The sequence below is a fragment of the Leopardus geoffroyi genome, chromosome D4 (assembly GCF_018350155.1).
Source record: "Leopardus geoffroyi isolate Oge1 chromosome D4, O.geoffroyi_Oge1_pat1.0, whole genome shotgun sequence".
Classification (NCBI taxonomy): Eukaryota; Metazoa; Chordata; class Mammalia; order Carnivora; family Felidae; genus Leopardus; species Leopardus geoffroyi.
The window spans coordinates 68567226-68574568 of record NC_059342.1 but is presented as its reverse complement, the minus strand read 5'-3'; the positions used below and the strand labels follow the sequence as shown (position 1 = coordinate 68574568).

Below are 7343 nucleotides of genomic sequence, written 5' to 3'. Positions count from 1 at the left end.
ATGCCTCTGAATGTTTCAGTTTCCCAGACTCCTCTGAACCTTCTGAACCAGAAGCATGGTCCAGTCTTCGCCTCCCCTCAAGACAATATGGAGGCCTCTACCTGCAAAGCAACATGTACTTCCCTACTCGCAGGGCCCACCTCAACCCCCTCTTCCCCGTTTGGAATCTTCTTTAAGAAATCCTTACCTTCCCTGAGGTTAAAAGAATGTTCGTATTCCTTTCCACTCCCTGCCCCCCCTCCCTCAAATCAATACAGCTTTTATTGTGTCTTTAAAATATCACAAATAAGTCTGAAAAATCATCCGGCATCTTGCTGTTTTTGTAGCGGAACAACTTAGATCTTATTCATTAGCCTGCTGCACCATTCGTTTCTCAGAAACATAGATATTATCCAAAACGTTTCTGATATTCTTGTTTTCAACTGTTGTGACTTATTGAGTCAAAACAGCTGAGTGTGATACAAGTTCAACATCATTTCCCTCAAGAATCAACTCCTCTTACTGGGCTTGGGATACTGAACAAGAAACACCTGGCCTCATCCAAACCCTAGATATTTTGGATTTCTGCAAGAGAACCATTCTGCTGAATAACAACGTTGATGGGAAAGTGAGCGTTCACAGACCTCATTTTGTAACGGAAGCCTAGCGTAACGCCCTTGACCATGTTCTGTACGTGACTACAGATGGTGCGAATGGTAGCAGTTCTTTTCTGTTTCCCCACCACTTGTCAACTCGGAGCCTCTTTTTCTTTTCGGGGAGAGTGAGTTCTATATTGATGTGATTTCAGTCCCTCTGCAGGGTTCCTCTGGGGCCCTTCCCAATAACAGTGTGTCCCTTCAGAGTGATGTTGACATTCTCTGCAATGTCAACAGCCTGATTGCTGAGAATGGTCTTCATTCTTCATCTCTTGCAGTAGATGTGGCAAAGAGAGCTGTTCATATTCCTTTCCAAAATCTTATTTTATTTATTTATTTATTTATTTATTTATTTATTTTTTATTTACTTTTTTACTTTAGAGAAAGACTGCAAGCATGGGAGAGGGGCAGAGGGAGAGAGAAGGAGAAAGAATCCCAAGCAGGCTCCACACCCAGCACGAAGCCTGATGTAGGTCTCGATCCCATGACCCTTGGATCATGACCTGAGCGGAAATCAAGAATTGGACACTCAACCGACTGAGCCACCCCCAAATCTTTACAATAACAAGGCAGGATCTTAAGTTAGTTTTTGTAGTGATGGTGGACCAGATGGCCTCTGGTGCACGCGGACCTCCAGCCCTTGCAGCAGTGATAGGGTTTGGTGGGGCTGCGTGTGGTTCACAGGGCCTTGTTGATATGCCTGTACACCTCTGGGCCTTTTTGAGGATCAGAGAACAAGATGGGGCCACAGCCCTGGAAGGAGTCCAGTGCCAACTTGTTGAAGGTGAAAATCTTGCTCCTGGCCCTGAGGATGTGGCTCACGTGCAGTGTGCACACCTTCCATTTGGGGGCCACCTGGATGCACATGTCGTCTGTTATGGTCCCTACCAGCACAGCTGTTTTGTCCTCCTGGCAGAAAGCTTCATCTTCTTGGTCGAGGAAAGGGACAGAGGCCACCAATTGGTGCAACTCATGAACAACCTCTTTAGCAAAAGTTGGTTGAAGATAGAGCTGTTTGTCCAGCCAGAGATCTGTACAGATTTACCAACAGTCTTAGGTGGATGTCCTGACTCTTGGGCTCCTTGTGCCAAATGTTTCGGTCCTTGTTGTGGTGGAGGTGACCTCCCATGATGGTGCCTCCTTCGCAACCAGGTCCGTAAAGAACTTTTATAAGTCCGTACAGTTTTACCTTTCACATTTAGGTCTTTAGCCAACTGAAGATAACTGAAGACACATACACACATAAAAAGGTGATTTTATTTTTGTCTGGTTAGAAGCCAATTTCCCCCAACCCTATTTATTAAAGATTCCATCCTTTTCCTCTGATCTTTTAAAAAATTTTTATTTTAATATTTTATTTTTGAGAGAGAACGAGAGTTAAGTGTACTAGCAGGGGAGAGGGTCAGAGGGAGAGAAAGAGAAAGAGCGAATCCCAAACCCCAGTGCAGGGTTCGATTCTATGACCCTGGGATCATGACCTGAGCAGAAATCAAGAGCTGAAAGTTCAACCAACTGAGCCACCCAGGTGCTCCTCCATTGATTCTCGATGTCACTTCTTTCATATGTCAAACTCTAAAGTATTCCTAGATCTGTTTCAGGATGTTATGTTTTCTTCCATTTTTCTGCTTTGTCTTGTGCCTGCTTCTTTGCTATGGCTTTGTAATACATCTTAATAACTGGTGAGTAAGGTAAGTGTAAATGATAAATATTATCATTACAGATGAGGACACTCAAGCTCAGAAAATTTAAGTGTGTTCGTCCAAGATCACATAGCCAAACCAGAATTTGAACCCAAGTCTGCATTATTTAAAAGACTGGGCTCTTTCACTCCACCAGGCTATCCTCAGAGTTGTCTCTTTCCCGAGAAAAGGTTGGGAGGGTATTTTGATTGCATTGGCTTCGTTCGTCCAGAATCAAAGGAGGTCGTGTTTCTTCCCAGGAGGAACTGGCATTTCTTTTTGGCTCCTGGAACCGAGGGAGAAGCCACATTATCTGCCACTGTTGCCTTATCCTTGGGAGCACCCAGTAGGGTAGAGAGAGCCAGCCTTGAGCTCAGGGCCCAGAGAAACAGCCCTCTGGTTAGTGGGCTTCATGCTTCCTGTATGGTGGCTGCAAACACCATAGGAGAAACCACGTAATTATCTTTCTCTTTTTGAAAATAGATCTGACCGTATCTGTCTCCCTTGCTTAAAACAAAATAAAGAAATGACACTACACACCCGCCCCCCAACCAGCCACCCAGAAAAAACGAAACCTGCAGTGGGTTCACAGTGAAGCAATAGGCTGAAGACTGTTGTTGTGTTTCTTTTGAGTCAAGAAATCTCTTTTTTTTCCTGTAATACAATCATATGCAGAAGCCCCAATAAAGTGTAGCTTTATTAACATGTAGCTTTTAAAGTCTAAGTGTAGATCTGTTCAGTTTCCTTCTGTGCCTGGCACCCAGTAGGTGTTCAGTAAATACTTATGGATTTCATGATGTACACTTGGGGGCCTGCCCATGGAACCCATTTGACACCCACTGCCCTTGAGGTCAAGTGTGAGCCTCCATTATGGCACTTAAGAGCCTAAACTTGGCCTAGTCCTAACTTCACCTCCCACCTCTTAGACTGAGGCTCAAGCCACACTAACCATCTCATCATTCCCAAATTTGCCTGGTCCTTTCTTGCACCTGTGCCTTTGCAAGAGGCAGTCTCTCAGTCAGGATTGTCTTTTCCTCCCATCCCCTGCTGTGTGAACCACCAAACCTTTGTAGCCCAGCTCGTATATCCCCTGCTCCAGGAAGCCTCCATTGATTTCTTGCCAACTACCTTGTATGCCCCACCTTTATGCTGATTATGCACCTGCTATCAGACTTGTCCTGGCCTTGTAAAGCTCTGTCACAGAACTCTTTGAGGAAGGGCTTGGGCCCTTAGTCTTCATCCTCAGTCTAGTACTTGGTCTGGCTCTTAGTGCTCAATAAATATTATGTGAATAAATGAATGAAGAATTGAATCAATACATGAATATGGAGACACTAGTCAACCCGTTGGAGGTCTGTCATTGAAGGATCTAGCCCAGGACAGCCCTTCCAGATGGACCAGCAATGGTAAACACCTAGCAATGTGTGTCAAGCCCCAAGAAGGTGGCTGTATCTATGTCATAGGCTGGAAGAGGTAGGAATCTATGAGGCTGGGTTCTGACCATCTATAGCTTATAAGTGGGAGCCAATCAAGGGTCCGTTCTTGGAGAGGTAGGAGCCTCTTCCTGCCCAAGGACTCCTCTCTTCCAGCACCCACCCTTCCCTCTCTGTTCCCTCCCTAAGACCCGGGCCTTAAGAAACTGTTCCTACCTCCATAGCCTGTGGACAGCCCTGGGGAAGAGCCCCTTCCACATCCTAAGTCCCAAGTTTCCTTTGGAATCTTGCAGTTGGCTCTTCATGGGCAGATACCAATGGCCCTTGTCATCTCGGAGAACTTGCCTGAGCCTCCTTCCCAGATGGTGATCCTTCTGGAGGTCTTGGGTCCTGCCTCATTAATCATTTTCTCTGCTGGCCCATGGAGGTGCCTAGTGCTGGGCTTTGTCTTAGAGGCTCAATGAATATTAAATACCCAACAGATCTGTGGGAACACAGAAAGGTCACCAAAACCATCAACAAGCTCTAGCCTGGTCTGGAGCAGGGGCAGAGCCATGAAGAATTCTGCTCCAAGGGGAGACATGGTAAACAGACAGTGACAGTGTGGTCGGCTATATACATGGATATGCTTTCAGTAAGCAACAACTGCATGCCAGACACTAGTTGCTATCATACATGGTAAGGTCTTGCTTATAGGATTGTGGAAGAGCAAGTATAAAGATCCCCATTTTTTGGATGAAAGACCTAAATGTGAGACAGGAAACCATCAAAACCCTAGAGGAGAAAGCAGGCAACAACCTCTTGGACCTCGGCCGTGGCAATTTCTTGCTCGACACATCCCAAAGACAAGGGAATTAAAAGCAAAAATGAACTACTGGGACCTCATCAAGATAAAAAAACTTCTGCACTGCAAAGAGACAACCAACAAAACTAAAAGGCAACCAACGGAATGGGAAAAGATATTTGCAAATGACGTATCAGATAAAGGGTTAGTTCCCAAAATCTATAAGGAACTTACCAAACTCGAACACCCAAAAAACAAATAATGCAGTGAAGAAATGGGCAGAAGACATGAATAGACACTATTCCAAAGAAGACAACCAGATGGCCAACAGACACATGAAAACATGCTCAACGTCACTCATCATCAGGGAAACACACATCAAAACTACAATGAGATACCACCTCACACCGGTCAGAGTGGCAAAAATGAACAACTCAGGCAACAACAGATGTTGGTGAGGATGTGGAGAAATGGGAACCCTCTTGCACTGTTGGTGGGAATGCAAACTGGTGCAGCCACTCTGGAAAAGTGTGGAGGTTCCTCAAAAAATTAAAAATGGAAATTACCCTACGGCCCAGCAATAGCACTACTAGGAATTTATCCAAAGGATACAGGGGTGTTGATTCATAGGGGCACATGTACCCCAATGTCTACAGCAGTGCTTTCAACAATAGCCCAATTATGGAAAGAGGCCAAATGTCCATCAACTGACGAATGGATAAGATGTGGTTTATATATACAATGGAATACTACTTGGCAATGAGAAAGAATGAAATCATGCCATTTGCAGCAATGTGGATGGAACTGAAAGGTATTATGCTGAGTGAAATAAGTCAGAGACAGATATATTTTCACTCATATGTGGAACTTGAGAAACTTAACAGAAGACCATGGGGGAAGGGAAGGGGAGAAAATAGTTAACAGAGAGGGAGGCAAACGATAAGAGACTCTTAAATACAGAGAACAAACTGAGGGTGGATAGGGGAGAGGGGGAGAGGGGAAAATGGGTGATGGGCATTGAGGAGGGCACTTGTTGGGATGAGCACTGGGTGTTGTATGGAAGCAATGAACCACAGGAATCTACCCCAAAAGCTAAGAGCACACTTTACACATTGTATGTTAGCCAATTTGACAATAAATTACACTAAAAAAAATATTTTCTCTAGGTCTGTTAAAAAAAAAAAGATCCCCATTTTTTTAGATGAGGAAACTAAGGCTTACAGAAGTAAGATGATTTGCTCAAAGTTTCACAGTTAAATGAATATCAGAGCTGCAGTGAGAACCCACATCCCTGTGCTGTAGGAACATAGAAAATAGAAGCCATTCCCTGTTGTTTTTTCCATGGGGGGGGGGGGGGGAGGAAGCATCCGGGAGGGCTTTATAGGTTTGATCATTAACCTGGGCCCTGAAACCACTTAACACTGGTTCATTTATTCAGCCAAAATCTAATGAACGCTATTAGATGCCAGGCACTAAGAAAACAGAATAAGATACAGACCTTCCCTGAAGGAGCACAGTGATTTCCATAGTGACGTAAAAAAAAAAAAAAAAAAAAAAAAAAGGAAAAGCTTGTGTCAGTGGCAAGTGTGACAGGAGAGTCCATGGGAGGCCATCCATTCAGCATGGGGCTGGGGAGTCATAGAAGGCTCTCTATCCAGTATGGGAGATCATAGGAAGCTCCTACTACAGTGTGGGGATTGTGGGAAATTCCTGGTCCAGTGTGGAGGATCTGAGAAACTCTCCAGCCAGTGTGGACACCATGAGAAATTCCTGGTCCAGTGCAGGAGATCTTGCAAGGCTTGGGGAGGAGAGGATACCTGGGTTGAGCCTAGAAGACTGAATGGGAGAGCAAGGAAAAGAAGTGTCCAGAAAGACCCTAGAGTAGTATGCGCAAAGGTCTGGAGGCGAACTTTTCCTAGAGGCCCAGAGAACAGGTTGACAGACAGCCATCAGTGTGTGTGTGTATGTTCCAAGCCCACAGTGGGAAATTCATGAGGCCTAAGTCAATTCCTGGATTAGTACGAGTCCATTATTGCTCACAATTGCATTGAGAATTGAGATTATAGTTTTGTGAAGTCATAAGGAACACAAAAGGGACACAAAAGGTTGTAAAAGGCATTCCAGGCGACAGGAAAGGAAGAATGGCCCTTTGGAAACGTCGGTTCACTTCTCCCAGGCACCTTCCTCTGCCTGCGGCTATAGGGGCCTCTGGTTGAAGAATCCACACAGTCAAGCAAGGGCCATTGCTCCAGCAGGAAGGTGGCCCCTGGAGTGGGTCAGGGACAGACAGCAAGGAGCAGGGAGCTTCTCGGAGGGGGCCGGAAGACCCAGCCCTCTTGTCTGCACGAACTGTCTGGGTGGGTTCTGAAGCCGAACAGGTTGATTTTTCTAGAGAGGGAATTCTCCAACCCTAACCCACTCCATGTACAGTGATACAAATCTGAAGAAATAAAAATCCTCATCTGACTCCAAATCCTCTGAGTTTTCCCTGTGCCCCTCCTTCTAGCCATGTCGTAGGAGGGCAAAAGTCCAAGACCTCCACAGACCAGGACGATCCCACTGTCTCCCACCCCCAACACTGGTACAGAGAACTGGCATACAGAGGTACTTGGGCATGGCCTGGGGCCAAGTGTGAGGTTCCATTCTCCCTCGGCTACGTTGCGATGAGAACTTGGCAGCTGGCTAACCCTCTCTGAGCCTCAGCTTCCTCCTCTGCGAGGCACTTCACGACAAGGATTAAATGAGTCAATGCAGGTGAAGCTCAGTGCCCACGGTCTTGTGGGTTTAGCGTCCTTCCCTCCTTTCCCCTGCT

At 45.7% G+C, this 7343-nt stretch overlaps 1 pseudogene; it reads right to left on the bottom strand.

The window, feature by feature from the left end:
- Nucleotides 1-1129: 1129 nt before the first annotated feature.
- Nucleotides 1130-3935, bottom strand: LOC123593722 (annotated as a pseudogene).
- Between the last annotated feature and the right edge of the window lie 3408 nt (nucleotides 3936-7343).